The sequence below is a fragment of the Chiloscyllium plagiosum genome, unplaced genomic scaffold (genome assembly GCF_037043375.1).
Source record: "Chiloscyllium plagiosum isolate Xiang-an unplaced genomic scaffold, Cpla_swu_hap1 HiC_scaffold_14, whole genome shotgun sequence".
NCBI lineage: Eukaryota > Metazoa > Chordata > Chondrichthyes > Orectolobiformes > Hemiscylliidae > Chiloscyllium > Chiloscyllium plagiosum.
The window spans coordinates 22,456,719-22,473,297 of NW_028270152.1; the positions used below are offsets into that span (position 1 = coordinate 22,456,719).

At 43.0% G+C, this 16,579-nt stretch overlaps 1 protein-coding gene across 7 annotated transcripts in view; it reads right to left on the reverse strand.

Annotated features, from left to right (window-relative positions):
* The window catches only part of plxnb1b (plexin b1b), a 261,451-nt gene that overhangs the window by 139,373 nt on the left and 105,499 nt on the right, over positions 1–16,579 (reverse strand). The window contains exon 1 of one of the 7 annotated variants that reach the window (XM_087994151.1): positions 5,296–5,323. The exons of 5 other annotated variants lie outside the window; for them this stretch is intronic. The gene's annotated coding sequence lies outside the window, so the exon portion shown is untranslated. Of the gene's footprint in view, positions 1–4,820; positions 4,935–5,295; positions 5,324–16,579 lie in introns of those variants that run through there. One more of the 7 variants, XM_087994152.1, reaches the window with a different exon arrangement.

Genomic DNA, 16,579 nt, shown 5'->3' on the forward strand with positions numbered 1-16,579 from the left:
CACGGTGGCTCAGTGGCTAGCACTGCAGCCTTACAGCGCCAGGGATCCAGGTTTGATTCCCACCTTGGGCGACTGTCTGTGTGGAGTTTGCACATTCTCCCCATGTCTGCGTGGGTTTCCTCCGGGTGCTCCAGTTTCCTCCCACAGTCCAAAGCTGTGCAGGTTCGGTGAATTGGCCATGCTAAATTGCCCATAGTGTTAGGTGCTTTAGTAAATGTAGGAGAATGGGTCTGGGTGGGTTACTCTTCAGAGGTCTGGTGTAGACTTGTTGGGCCAAATGGCCTGTTTCCACACTGTAGGGAATCTAATCTAATCTGATGTACAGCCAAGTTACTACATTGTCACTAGGAACATTTGCAACCCACAAAATGAGTGTTTACCTCTTTAGCCTTCGTCTATGCTCGGGCTGTTCGACAAGGAGTTGTAACAGGAATGTAATCCTGAGTGCATAATTATTGAAAGGTCATGCAGCTATAAGGGGAGAAAACTAGTTGTTTTGACAGTGTTCATGTTAATAAATGCAATGCTTAGGAGCACTACAAGATGTGTTATATGGTTATGCGGCATATGAAAAAGGGACCACTGATCTATTTGACCAAGCTCACGAATTTACTTGTTTTTAATATGTCCATTCCACATCTCCGAGAGATGCCAGCTGCTCCTTTTATACAACATAGTTTCATGTTACTAAGATTGCAGAAGACTGCTGAACCAATTTGCACACATTGTATACAAGTTACCTCCACAGCATTGAGGATATACCCAGTGTGCCAGCAGTTAGAAAGTAAACCCTTTGAATTATTAAAAGTGAAATAATGTCATGTGGAATGAGGGAACTCAGCCAAATTAAGCATCACAATGTTCTCTGCAATACAAGTTATTTATACAGCATAGAGAATTTGTTCGAATTATTTTAGAAGGATTGCCATTTTGGGGAAGAGGGATTTTGCATTTTCCAGCGAGCACATGACCACACACATCTTTTGGAAATTTAGATACTTGTACAATTTTGGCTGTTTTGACAGTTTAATGTATTAAATTGCACAGGAGTTGTGAAGAAAGCACAATGTTATCTTCGAAACTCTGCTGTGTAATTAAAATGTTGTGCTCTGTGAATTGCCTGGACAATATGCCACAGAAGTTTGAAAAGAACCCAATGGTTACGAAATAAAGAATGGGGCTACTGTGACTTGTCCAACCACAGGAATGGCTGCAAGATTCATTAAAACCCGAACCAAAACCTGAACCAGTTAAATCACACATCTCTCAGAGACCTCCTCACAAAACGCTTCTCTGAAAAACCCACGATAATTTATAATTTTAACAGAGTGTTCTTCTGATTTCGACCCTGTCAGTATGTGGCATGCTGCCTTGTGTTCTGCCAGGCTACATCCATTTCACCCAAAAATAATATCGCAGCACAGGAAGAAAAGACATTGGAAACTCTTACATGGATTTGTAAGCCTAAAGTTAAACCTTAATTCTACAAGTTGAAGCCTACAGTTGCAGTGGATTTTTCAAAAAATATTCCTGCATGAAACATGAACAAGGACTATATTTACTGCCCTCCCAGCAGGCTGAGATTTTGCTAATGAACTGCCTTCTTGAATTGATTCAGACTTGCGTTGGTATTAGGGCTCCTGAAGAAGGCTTACACCCAAAACAATGACTTCTCCACCTAGCTTGCTGTGTTCTTCAAGCCTCCTGCTTGTCTACCTGGGTATTAGGAAGGCGGATGCATGATTTTGACCCAGCTGCAATGAAGGAATAACCTTGACGATGAGTTCTGCTAGTCTTGGCCATCTCAACCGTAGCATTTAGAGGAATGGAATAGACTCTCAAAGTAAGCTTGCGGCGCTCCCCACACTGAGAGTGGATGGACTGATGATGAAATCCAACAACAGCAATGTCAATAACACTAACTGTTCTATCCCGGATGGTGTTGAGCTTCTTGTGTCTTGTTCCAACTGCACCCACCCAGGTGAGTGGTGGTGCTCTCATCATTAGGTGGCGAAGATTTGCTGGCGACGGTCCAAAACTGATCCCGTCATCAAAGAGCAACCAAGAGGCCAAGCTGTCTGATGCCATTAAACTTCTGGTCAGCAGTAATGTGTTGACAATGAGGATTGGGGTTAAGGGCGAGGTGGTGCGTTGGTTGTGCATTTCCTTGTAAAGATGACCACTGCCGTCCTGCTACTTGTTACCCAGAGCCTAATCATTGTCCCATCCCAACAGGAGGTTGGCAGGGGCAACTTGACCAACACAGGAACTGCACAGGTGAATTTTAGTGGCGAGGGAAGTAATGGGTGAAACAGTTGAAGATGGTGGTCAAAGATTGCTGCCTGTCACTTCCACTCTGAGCATTCCACCGAGTCAGCAAGAATATAGAGAATTATTGCACTTGAGATGAAAGAAAAAATCAAAGCAGCAAACAGGCCATTCACCAATCTTGCTTGTGCCATCTATAAGAATGGAAAAGCAATTAGCTCTTTACCTTGTTCTTACCTAACAACATGTTTCCTTTCTCAGTTGGAATCCAATTTCAACCCCCTTGAAATAAGCCAACAACTTGCAATTAATTTTGAGAGTACATTGTCTGATGGCAAGACAGTGTCTAACCTTCTCCACTTTATCATGAATCAATAATAATGTCTTTGTCTCTGCATGCATATTTGAAAAACCAGTACAAAACAGCTTTATATTAACATGGTCAATAGTAAAGTCTGAATAGTACTACTGCTTTCGTGCAAGCTTACATTGGTTACTTTCCAGTCTCGTTCTCCCATTTCCCATTCAAACTGACTCTTGTCCTGTGATTGGCAACGGAGGCAGTCCAGTGAAGGTTCACTAGATTGATCCTGGATACAGTTGGATTTTAAGAGGAAAGGTTAAGTGGTTTGGGACTGTACTCATTGGAGTTTATAAGAATGTGAAGTGAGATTACTAAACCATTCGAGATTCTTAGGGGTTTGACAAGGTACATACTGATGTATTTTCTCTGGATCATCAGAAGCTTAGGAGTGACCTGATAGAGGTTTAATAAAATCAATGAGGGGCATGGATAGGATAAATAGACAATGTCTTTTCCTTGGGGTGGGGGTGTCTAGAACCAGAGGGCATAGGTTTGAAGGTGAGAAGGGAAGGATGTAAAGGGACCTCAGGGACAACCTTTTCACATAAAGGGTGGTGCATGTATGGAATCAGCTGCCAGAGGAAGTGGTGGAGGCTGATACAATTACAGCATTTACAAGGCAGTTGGATGGGAATATAAATAGGAAGACCAAATGCTAGCAAATTGGACTTGATTTATCTGGGATATCTGGTTGGCATGGATGAGTTGGACCAGAGTTTGTTTCCATGCTGTAAACCTCTAGGACTCTATGACAGTGTGGGACTAGATGGCATAATCACAGAATAAGGGACTATCCATTCACAACAGGGATGAGAGGAATTCCTTTTCTCAGAGGGTAGTGAATCTAGAAATCCTTAACATACAGGATGGTAGAGGCTGGGTCATTAAGTATATTCAAGGCTGAGAGAGACAGATTTTCAATCTGTGAGGGTCTCAAAAGGTAGTGGGGGAGGGGGGGGGGGGGGGGGGGGGGAGAGACAAGAAAGTGGAGTCGAGGATTGTCAAATCAGCCATGACCTTATTGAATCATAGAACAGACTCGATGGGCCAAATAGCCTTTTTCTGCTTCCAAATTTAGTTATTCATATGCGAAGTTCATTTTGAAACATTTATGTCATTTCCAGTTAACAGCCACACCTTTCTTCCCTCTTAATTGTTAGTTTGTGTTATTCAACTAATAGTTCAATTCCTCCTGAGCTCAGTCTTATTTTAACAGCACTTATACCTGTTGGAACTTGAAGGCTGACTTGATTTGAAAATGTAATCTGAATAAAGATTCAGACTAGGAGCAAACATTCAAAACCCATGTTAAGCACATAAAAAAGGCACTAACAGCATGCCAAGAAAACATGAATAGATTTTGTCCTGTTAAAGTAGCTTTTTAAAACGTGATGCTACTTCACATGTCAAAAATATACCATAATTGGGTCTGACACTGGGACAAATTGAGAAATTAGTTGCATGCAACTAATTTAAGTCTGTCAATAAAATCTTGACTCAGGAAGCAAAGAAAGAATACACTTTCACTGCCCATCTCCTCTGAGAAACATTTAAAGGCAAAATATGGACAGGGTTAAAGCGAGCTCTCGAGAATCACTCTCTGGTGATTCTGATTGCCATCCGACTGGAAACTTAGGAAAACCAAACCACTCCTCTCATTTATAAATTACAGCTCTCACAACAATGCTGTAGTCAATGTTACTAAACTTTAAATGAAAGATAAACGATGCCATTCTGACATTGCTTAGTAATACAGCATCTGCATCAAGCATGTCACACAGCCAGGAATCAAGGGGCCTATTCCAATTCTGATTCTTTATTCCACTCGGCTGAGAGTTTGTACAAATCATTGACTGCTGGCGATGTCATTGGGGAGGCAGTTAAGACTGGGAGCACCTCTGAGCTGCACAGTCAACAGAATAGTTTGAATGAAACACACTTGGCCTAATGACCTACACTGGGGTGGGGTTGGCATCACTGTAACCCATCCCTGCAACTCCCAAAATGTTTGTCAGTAGCCACTGTTCGAAACTGAATATTCAGAAACTTTACGGGATTTGGCAATTCAACAATGTTTTAAATTAAACCACAATGCTTTTTAACACATTTACAAACGGGGTCCTGACAACAGCCATCCGGAAAGCACGGACTCATGCACAGAGATACTTCAGGGACATGGGTAACTCACCATGAAAATGATTCTGTTCTAAGTTCAGACATCCCGGCGATGGGAAAATGCTTCTCTCTGAATTATCCACTTTCAAAAGAGGAAGACACTTGATTCTCTAGATAATAGACACAATTTGTCCTCATTCATAATGCACTAGTCGCAGCACATGGTTAAATGTTGCCAAGCTCTGGCCTTGCAGCTCTTTTCCTTGAGAATGCCTTAGGGAATATTAGGCAAGTCGCTGTCACCCTTTCAGCTCTGATCACATGGTCAGAAAGCCTCCCTACCTCTCGCAAGCCTTTAATCCTGCTAATGAGAGTCACATTTATGCAACATCCCACCACACAAACCAGCTACAGCAACTCTCACAACTGAAGTTAGACGAGAATGCAATTTTACACTGTTCCAGACTATAATAGCACCAGCGCATTGGAATGATTAATGCAAAACTCATTCCTGTACCGACTCAATTGAAAGCATGAAATTACCTTACCTTCCGTACTGGAAATGCTCACACTAAAAGGCAGAGTGGAAAGTTCAAAGCCGAAACAGAACCCTGCATGCGGTGCCATTCAATCTGTCCTATGGTTTAATGCAATAACTAGCAACAGTGAACAAGGCAAGTACTAACACGTGGGAATTTTCATCCTGCAGCTCACAATGTAAGAAAGAGAAAAGAAACCTCCAGGGAGGCTCTGTAGCTGTGCCAATGAACGGAAGGAGGGGTTAACAGGAGATACCGCTGAAACCCTGGGGGTGGGTTGACAGAGATGACTGCTACTCTGTACAATGCAGCCCACAGATCACCATATCAGGGCTTTTATCCGGCTACCCCTTTCCAAGGCTCTATGCTATTCAACAGAGGTTCAATGGGGTTTAATATGTTTTTCACTTGCTGAGATGCATCTGTCATTTTGAAATTGGTCTCTGGACATTCACGCTGTAAGGGGCAACCATTCAAATTCTTCCTCAGAAACTCTTAGAACCTATCTTGAGAATTCAGTATGTTGGCAAGTAAAGTCCCAAGCCTCTGTCACTTGTGTGTCAGCACCTATTGGTTACTCAACCAACTCCACAATCAAACTATAAAGGAATATTAATACCATGCATCCCTTGCCTCACCCATTATTAAATATCCAAAAGGGCATGGATTTTTCTCAAACTCTACACCATCACACTTAGCTGACACAAGAGCCAGGCACACGTCAAAAATATGTATGCATTCACGTTTGCAATCTTCTGGAATGACCAGGAATTGTCCAGAAACACCTATTCCTCCCCACGGCACTGCCTCCTGTACTCCAGGAGATTACTGTACATCTGTCTGCGCCCCCATTTCCTTGCCTTCAAAAACTCCATACATTCTCCCATTTCAGATACTAACACAATTCCCCCTTAAAATGCCTCCTCCATTGTCTCAGGCACTGAAGTCTCCATCCTAACGGCAGAAAATGTTTTCCCTTATGTCCTCATTACTTCTTTTGTCAAATCTCGAGTCTGCACCCTCTGATTATCAATCCTTCTAACTATGAGCACGTTTCCCTCCTTGTATTTTGTCCAGACCATTCACGGTTTTGAATACCCCATCAGGTCTTTTCTCAACAATCTGTTCTCTTCAAAACAGTCCCAAATACTCCAATCTTTCTACTGAACTGAAGTTCCTCACCACTGAGCATCACCTCATTCTTTGATACATTTGATTTTGTATCATCTCTCTGCATTCTTACCAGAATGCAACACTTAATGCTTCTCTGCATTAAATTTCACTGTCAACTGTTTGATCATTCTACCAATCTATCTATACCCTTCTCATGATTCTCAATAGAATCATAGAATTATACAGTACAGAAGGAGGCCAGTCAACCCATCATGTCTGTATCACTCCTGAAAGAGCTACCTGGCTAGTCCCATTCTCCAGCCCAGTCTCTACAGCCCTCAAAATTCATCACTTTATAATATTTATCCAGATCTCTTTTGAAACCTCCTACAGAATCAGTCTCCACCATTCTCAGGCAGCACACTCTGAATCCTAACAACTCATTGCGTAAAGAAGTTGCTCTTCATTGCACTCCTAGATTTCTTGCTGATAATCTTGAAATTGTGACCCCTTGTTACTGGCATACTGTCTAGTGGAAACAGAATATCCTTCTTTACCTTGTCAAAATTACTCAATTTTGAATACTTCAATAACGTCACCTCTTAGACTTCTCTGCTCCAAGAAATAAGCCCAATTTCTCTAATTTTTACTTATATCTAAAATCCCTCATTCCTGGTTTCATTCTCATAAACTTCCTTTGCACTCTCCCGAGTGCTTTAACACCCTTGCTTAAATAAGGTACCCAGAACTGAACACAATACCACAATGCGATCTGACCAATGATTTGCACTCCTTGATTTTATCCTCTCTGCCTCTATTTATAAAACCAAAGATCCGTTAAGCTGTCTTAACAACTGTTCCAACTTGCCTGGTCAGAGAATTATGCACGTGAACTCAGAGGTCTCCCTGTTCCTGTACTCCCTGCAAAGTTGTCCCATTGAGCCTGTATTGTCTCGGTGTTCCTTCTCCCAAAATGCATTACCTCACATTTCTCTATATTGCAATTCATTTGCCAGGTGTCTGCGCATTGGGCCAACTTGTCAACTTTCCTCTGAAGTCACCCAGCATCATCGTCACAATTCTCCCCAGGCCAGCATCATCTGCAAATTTAGAGATATTGTCCTCAACATCTATCTTCAAATCATTTATGGTAAATTAGGAAAAGAAAGCACAACTGTTACATGGGGAACACCACTTTCAGCTCATCTTCATTCTAAGAAATGTTTCACTGTACCTACCGCCTGTTTCCTATCATTCAGCCAACTTGTAATCCATGCTGCCAAAGACCATTAATTCCAAGCATTTCTAACTTGCTAACTAACCTGCCATGTGGCACCATATCAAAGTCTCAACATACAACATCCACAGCTCTACCCTCATCCACTGCCTGTGTCACCTCGTCAAAGAACTCAATTAAAATGTGTCAGACATGACTGCCCTTGACAAAGCCATCATGACGGTCCAGTATTAACTTACTTTTCTCTAAGTGCATACTTACCATATGGACCTCCATCAGTTTTCCAACAACTGATGTCAAGCTGACAAGTCTGCAGTTTCTCGGCTTATCCTTTTCACATTTCTTAAAAAACTGTCACTTTTGCAATCCTCCAGACCACAGGACTAATCCTGTGTTCAGGCAGGCCTGGAAAATTTCTGTCAACAGCTACATGACTTACTCCCTCACCTGTCTAGGGTGGATCCCATCCAGGCCTGGTAACTTCTCTATTTTAGCACCTCTTCTTTGTCATTCACAAAACTGCTCAGTTGCTGACCACTCTCATTTCCAACTGTCATATATGCTGCCTCTAAGAATGAATCATTTTTCTGGTCCCTAATTTGTTCAGCTCCTCTTCTTACCACCTTTTTAACTATTAAGTACCTTTGGTAGACATCGGACTTTCTTGCGTGTTAGCTTCCAGTCTCTTCTGATACTCTCTTAGCTTCTCTTATTTACTTTCTTGATTCTCCTTGAACCTTTTATATTTGCTACGATTACCCATTGTATCCTCCATCTGACATTTGTCACAAGCACACTTCTTCTGCTTCATGTTAATCACTATTTCTTCTTCATCAACAGTGCCTGGACAACTTTCTCTTTGAAAAGGAACATCAATTTCTACAGCCTGAGAAGTGGGCCATCTTTGCCATGGCGATCCGGCAGGAACAGTCGACTGTCGATTCTAGTTCTTAGACTAACACAGTGGACTTACCCACCTCTTCTTTAAAAAAGGCAGCCCATTGCTGATTTACAGTTTTGCTTGCTAATCTTAAATTCCAATTTGTCTGGGCCAGATCTATTCTTACACCACTGAAATTGGCTTCCACCCCCAGTTCATTATTCCAATGATGGATCACTCCTCATCGTTTTCCACAGCCAACCTAAACCTTATGATACAATGGTTACTTTCTGCTAAATTTTCCTCGCCCATACCCACTTGGCCCACCTCATCCCCAAGAGTCTGGTCTAGCAGTGGATTTCACGGTTGGACTGGAGAAATTCTGAAGAAAATTCTCCTGAAAACAATTTAAAAACTTGTGGCCCTCTCCAGCCTTAAATGACTAATGGCACTATATTTAGGCAATTACAGCAAACTTTGCTACTCTACCCCATTTAAAACTACTCTATAAGATATAGGAGCAGATTTAGGCCATTTGGCCCACTGAATCCTGACTGGTATGTTCCTCAACCCATTCTCCCTGGAATCTTGGATCCCAGATTTGGATATCCCTGGATTTCCAGATGGCCTCTGACAAGGCGCATGCATGACGCTGCTAAATAAGACAAGAAACTACAGTGTTAGGGGCAAGGTACTGGCATGGATAGAAGATTGGTTGCCTGGCAAAAGGCAGAGAGTAGGAATAAATAGAGGTCTTTTTTCAGGATGGCAGCCAGAGACTAGAGATGGTCTGCAGTGGGGGGGCAGTGTTGGGATCACAATTATTCATGTGACACATTAACAATCTGGATGAAGGAACTGAGGGCATTGTCAAGTTTTCAGGTTTTATAACCCTAGATGGAGGGACAAGTCAAGGAAGAGAGGAGTCTGCAGAAGGACTTGATCAGGCTAGGATCACATCCACTGGCTCTCCTTTGTCTAACTTGTTCATTACCTTCTCAAAGGATTTGTCAGGCATGACCTCCCCTTGATGAAGCAGTGCTTACTCTGCCCTATTTGATCATGCACTTGCAAGTCCTCAGCAATCTTAGTCTTAACAATGGATTCTAAAATCTGATCAATGACTGAAGTCAGGTTAACCTGGTTGTAGTTTGATGTCACCTTGCTCCCTCCCTTCTTGAACAGGGGCATTACATTAGCCATTTTCCAGTCCTCTGGCACCCTCCCTGATTCCTGAAAGATCACCACCAATGCCTCTACAATCTCCTGAGTTTTCTCCTTCTGGGCTGTATTCCATCCATTCCAGGTGATGTATTCACCTTCAGACCTTGCACCTTCACCAACACCTCCTCCTTGGTGATGGCCACCAAGGTCATCTCTGTCCTCTGACACACTCAAAGTTCAGGTATGTTGTTGGCGGCTTCCCCTGTGAAAACTGATGCAAAGTACCTGTTCAGTTCCTCCACCATTTCTTTGTTCGCCATTACTACTTCTCCAGCCACATTTTCCAGCATTCCAACATCCACTCTTGCCTCTCTCTTACCTTTTAGATATCCATAAAACTCTTGTAATCTTCTTTTATGTTATTTGCTATCTTCCCTCATATATCATCATCTCCCCCTATTGCTTTTCTCGTTGTACTCTGCTGGTTTTCAAAGGTTTCCCACTAATTGAACCACATCGCATGCTTTTTCTTTTGCTTTTGAGCCATCCCTGACTTCCCTTGTCAGTCAAGGTTGCCTCATCCTCCCCTCAGTATGTTTCTTTTTCCTTGGGATGAATTTCTACTCTGCTTCCAAATTATCCGTAGAAACTCCTGCCATTGCTGCTCCACTGTCTTCCCTTCCAGTCAACTCTGGCCAACTCCTCTCTCACTATAGTTACCCTTACCTACCACTGCCTATAGATTAGATTAGATTCCCCTACGGCATGGAAACAGACCCTTTGGCCCATCAAGTCCACATCGACCCTCCGAAGAGTAACCCACCAAGACCCATTTCCCACTGACTAAGGCACCAAACACTATGAGCAATTTAGCATGGGCAATTCACCTAACCTGCATATCTTTGGACTGTGGGAGGAAACCGGTGTACCTGGAGGAAACCCACGTAGCCATGGGGAGCAGCACAAACTCAACACAGACAGCCGCCCGAGGTGGAAATTGAACCTGGGTCCCAGGCACTGTGAGGCAGCAGTGCTAACCACTGAGCCACCGTGCCACCTATAATGCTTGACTTTGCTATAACTTCTTTCCTCTAAATCTTTCCCACTAGCTGGTGGCCTACAGACTACACTGAGCCATGTAAATGAACCTTGCTTTTCACACCCCGATAAATAGATTTTGTACTCCACACCTCTGGGTCATCCTCTCTCTCCAGCACTGGAATGTTTTGTTAATCAACACTGATATGCCTCTCCATTTCCTTTTTATCCTGAACACTTTGTATCTCGGAACATTCACTAGTCAGCTCCATCAGTCTTTGTGTTAGTCATCTGCTATCCCCACATCCTATTTCTGTATGTGTCCTAACAATCCACATAGTCACATGCACGTATTGGAACACTATTTTCAGATTTATCATTTTCTCTCTAACATTGAACACTCCTAATGCCTTACCAGTTCCTACTCAAGTATTATCTATCTCTTTGAACATTATTTGCACATTATTATCTCTCACTAGTATTACCTCCTGGCTCCCACACACTTGCCAGGTTAGCTTCAACCTTCTCAGTTGTACAAGCAAAATGGCCCAGCAAGGAAGTGAGCTTTGTTTAATAAGACTCACCCAACCTGAGATTGTATTTGCACTATTCCCCTCAGAAATGATCCACATATCTCAAGAATCTCCCTGCTTTGTCAGGTTCCTGAACAGTCTCATGGTTTAGTGATCTTATCCTGTAAGACTGTGAAGATCTCAACTTCTCATCTTGGCCTGTGTTCATTCAGTTGTGTGAAGCTCTTGTTGACCTCATCACTGTTGTGTTAGTGAAAACAGTATAATATAAACATGCTGAATGCAATCTCTTGCGATGTGGGCATGTGGCTGATTGAGTCTGCCAGCACACCGCTGTCAGTCAGCTCAAGATCAAAGTTCCCACATCAACACTGGTAACGTGGACCACATGCCACAGGCAAATTGGCATTTATTTAAGCATAGATCCATATGAAGGTCAAAAACTTCAGCACAGTACAGATGGAGAAGGAACTCTGAACAAACAAAATATAGACAAACCATATGAGGATGGCGGATTATATGCGATTCTGTATATAATCAATTCTACACTGGGGGCAATGTGAACTGAGGCCTTACTATGAATATGAGCTGCAAAAAAGCATGTTGTGCTAAATTCTTAGGTATAGAAACCTTCAGCAAGATTAGTCAGTTTACTTGATGCAACCTCAAGCACTAATGCACATTTTGATCTGCCCCTAAAATATAATTCAACCATTGAAAAGTTGGTCGGACATGAAAACACTCATTTACACTCTTGGGTCACATTTCATTCAGGAGTCTTCAAAGAGATTGTAATCAAAGCAAAAACAAGTGCAGATGCTGGAGGTCAGACATAAAAACAAAGTCACCAGGTCTGGCAGCATCTGTGCAGTGAGAAAGAGTTAACGTTTCAACTCTACTAGGATTCTTCTTCAGAACTCCTGCTCTGTCATTAGCCATTTTGCCACCTGAACCAACACCTTGGGAGAAGTCTTAGGAAGTTAACTTTTTTGCTCACCTTATATACTGTAATCTAAATCAACAATCTCCATTCAGATAGGTGCAGTATGAGCTTCTACAGGTAAATTACTGCCATTATTTTGAGACTGGGTTTTCAGAAGCATTGAAAGAGGGGTTCAGTTTAGATTCTGCCCAGGAGTGTGCGCAAGTTAGGTTGCGATCCACCCCTCCTTATACTGCATGGTTGCATAGTGACTTGCCTGCATGGCCAGCTGTAGTGAACCAGTTTAAGTCGTGAGGACTACAGATGCTGGAGATCAGATTCAAGAGTGTAGTGCTGGAAAAACACAGCAGGTTCGGCAGAAGCCCTTTATCAGGAATTAGAGAGAGACAACCCAAATTCTGAGGAAGGGTCACCAAAATAGTGAGGTAACCCAAATTCTGAGGAAGGGTCACCAGAATTGAAACGTCAACTCTGATTTCCCTTCACAGATGTTGTCAGACCTGCTGCACATTTCCAGCAACTTCTGTTTTTGTTCCAAATTCTCTATTTCCACCACATTAACGTCATTGTATCATCTGCAAAGACAACTTCAGACAAAGCTGTGCAATAAACTCAGGAAAGGGAAACGAAAAAGAAGCCAATAAATTTAGGAAGGGAATTCCAAATCTTAGAGCCTAGGGAGCTAAAACAGTGAACAGCTAAAACAGCCCTACGCAGAGGCCAGAAACACATCGTTATTTCAAATCAAGTGGCCAGGGACTGCACCTCACCTCCTAGCCCAGATCTTTGACAGAGTTTGGTCAAGTCAGGAAAACAGGAGGTTTTTTTTTCCCTGATCAGGTTTTGGCAGTGACAGAGATGGTCTGATCTTACAGTTCCTAGAACGAAGGAAGCTGGAGTGGGAGAGTCACATGATTAGGGCAATATGAACATTGAATCAAGTGATCAAGAAAGCTGAATCGACTTGGGAACTGAAATAATACAGTTTTAACAAAGTAAGAATGTGTCTCTACATGCATGTGCTGCAGTGTGAATGAGTGGGATGTTACCAGGGTTGGAGGGTTAGAGCTATTGGGAGAGGCTGAATAGGCTGAGGCTGTTTTCTCTGGAGAGTCGGAGGCTGATTGAGGTTTATAAGATCATGAGGGACATGGATAGGGGAAATAGACAAAGTCTCTTCTCTGGGGTGGGGGAGTCCAGAACTAGAGGGCATAGGTTTAGGGTGAGAGGGGAAAGATTTAAAAGGGACCAAAGGGGCAACTTTTTCACACAGAGGGTGGTACATGTGTGCAATGAGTTACTAGTGGAAGTGGTGGAGGGTGGTATAATTACAGCATTTTAAAGGCATCTGGATGGGTAGATGAATAGGAAGTGTTTGGAGGCATATGGGCCAAGTGTTGGCAAATGGGACTAGATTGGGTTGAGATATCTATCTAGTCAGCATGGACAAGTTGGACCAAAGGGTCTGCTTTCGTTTTGTACATCTCTATGTGCATGTCCATGGAGAGCCCTTCTCTGTGTGTGTGTGAGGGCTGCATGTACAGCCACTACAACTCATCGTCCATGCACTTACAGCGCCCATGACATTTCAGCTAATGTCACAACAGGACCTGTGCAATTGAAGTTCACGGCCTGGTCTCCTCGAAGCAAATTGCTGAAGTGTTAACCCAGAGGACCGTTCAGTAAAAGGCCTCAGCAACTCACTCACCACCTCACTGGCTGCCTTTCTGTTTGAGTAAGGTAGGAGCCGTGTAGGTTAGCAATGAGGCAGCAAGTGGGACAGTGAAAGGAATGGACATTGGAGAAGCAACAATAACAGATGCATCACATCTGGCTCCAATTCCAACTTCCAGTTCCAGTGGGTACAGGCACACAATAATGATGTCAACAGCATCTTTATCCTATTCAAATGGACTAGCAGGACATAGGCCTGTGTGCATGTGTCCGTCCATATGGATAAGTACATGGTTCATGTCAATTTCAAGGTTACCGATGCAAAACCTCAAGTTTTCCACAAAATTCCAGACAATACAAAGTAGGTGGTACTGGGCAGTACGGTGGCTCAGTGGTTAGCACTGCTGCCTCATAGCGCTAGGGATCTAGGTTCAACTTCACCCTTAGGGGACTTTCTATGTTTGTGAGACTTTCCTCTGGGTGCTCTGATGTGCAGGCTAGGTGGATTAGCCATGGGAAACACAGGGTTACAGGGATAGGGTAGGTGGGGGTTGGTCTGGGTGAGATGTTCTTCCGACAGTCAATGTGGACTTGATAGGCCAAATGGCCTGCTTCCATTCTGTTGGGATTCTAAAAGGGGTGCAGGAGCAGATGGACCTGGGTGTACATGTGCACTGACCATTGAAGATGGCTGGACAGGTTCGGAGAGCAATTAGTAAACTTCACTGGCTTTAAACAGTAGGGGTACAGAGTACAAAACCGGATAGCGATGATGCATTTGCACAAAACGCTTGGAGACGTCAGCGGGAATACGGTGTAGAGTTATGGGCATGGTATGGGAAAGATTCAAATGCACTGGAGAGTGCAGAAGCAGCTTATAAGGAATGGTTTCCAGAAATGAGTCTTCGGATATGAGGAAGTTGGGATTTCTCTCTTTGGAGAAGAGAAGGCTGAGATAAGTTGCAATAGAGACTTTCAAAATCATGCGTGGGTTGGATAGTGTAGATGGGGGGAGGTCATTCTGACTTGTAACTGGGGGAAAGAAAGAACGAGAGACAGATAGATTTAAAGAGCTGTGCAAACAAAACAAGAGTGATGAGGGAAAACTGTTATTCCTCCGTGGGTAGTTTAGGGTTTGTAATGCACTGCCTGGAAATATGGAGGAGGCATGTTCAGTTAAATCATTAAAAAAGGCATTGGATGATAATTTAAATAGAAATGGTGTGCAGGATATGGGAATGGAAGTGGTGCTGGTGGGATGGGACAAATAACCTCCTTCTGCACTGTTATGATTCTGTGATAATTTGGGAATAAGATCATACCTTGGAGTAAGTTGATATATCCATATGAGAGTACTTCAGTGAATGTGTGTGGGAGTTTTTAATAATCGCTTGCTTAGAAATCGATATCTCTGTTAATCTGATGAAAGCCTGAGGAAAACAAATGGCAACTGACTTGGAACAACAGGGCAACTCTGTGCAAAATAAAAAAGCACCACCTGACAGAATCCATCCTGTTCCCAGCAGCTAGCATCAGTATCAGCAGCACACGTACAGAGCTGACTCTTCAGAAATTTCTAATACAGATGTTATGGTGGTTAGACAAACTCCCACATTGTTAACGAGAAACTCAAGCTGAGAACAGCAGTTTAACAAGTCAAAACTTCCAGGAAGAATGAACACTAAATACTCTCAAGATCAACTGAAGATAAACCCTTTCTACCAGGAAAGGTCAGGATGGCCACAAACACTGGCCTATGCCAGCAAAGCTCTCATCCCTGAATGATTGAAAATTTGGAAATGCAACTGTATTTGAGATGTGGATTTCCCCATCTTTAATCCAAAAATGCTTTTTCCCAGAACAAATGATTCTGAAATGTAACATTGATCTCAACAAACACCTGCACAGCACGTTAGGTCTGATTTATTTTCCTTTTGTTCTTAAATAACTCCAATTATAGTGCAAGCCAGTCATTTAGGCAGTAAGACATTGCTACGTTAGGCTAAAGAACAACTTCAGCTGCCATCTGTAGCTAGAGCACAGGCACCCAGTGTGAGAGCCATAAGGACGTGAACATTTAATAAAAATGTTGCCCTTCAGAAAGGGACTCAGTTGTGTGGAATAGAAACAATGTTTGCACTTGGGAAACTTAGTGACTACCTGGACACTTTCGAGAGTTCAACCAATCACAGCAATCCAAAATAGATTCATCAATTAGCAGACATACCACCTCCACATGCTGTGATGCACAGCTGTATCACCAGAATGCCAGGCAGGATATCCGCAACTTGTAGGCTCAAGGGGATCTCCTTTTTGTTTCCACAGGGCTCTTATTAAGACTTCATTACCTAGGGTTCACATTCCCATTGCTGACACTTGCTGCATATGAGGATATTATGGGGATTAATAACACAAGTGTCATTGATCCCTTGCAAAGTGCTGTAATGTACACAGCCAAGCTCTAGGCGGATATCAGATATTTCAAATATTTAAAAGTGGGAGGCTGGGAAAGAGAGAAGGGGAAGAGAAAGGGGGGGGGGGGGAAGAAAAAGGAGGGGGGGAGAGAAAGGAGGGGGGGGGGGAAGAGAAGGGGGGGGGGGGAAGAGAAAGTTCGGGGGTGCGGAAAGAGTGTGAGCGAAAGAGAGAGGGGGGAGAGACGGGGGAGAGAGAGAGAGAGAGAGAGAGAGACGGGGGGAGAGAGAGAGAGAGAC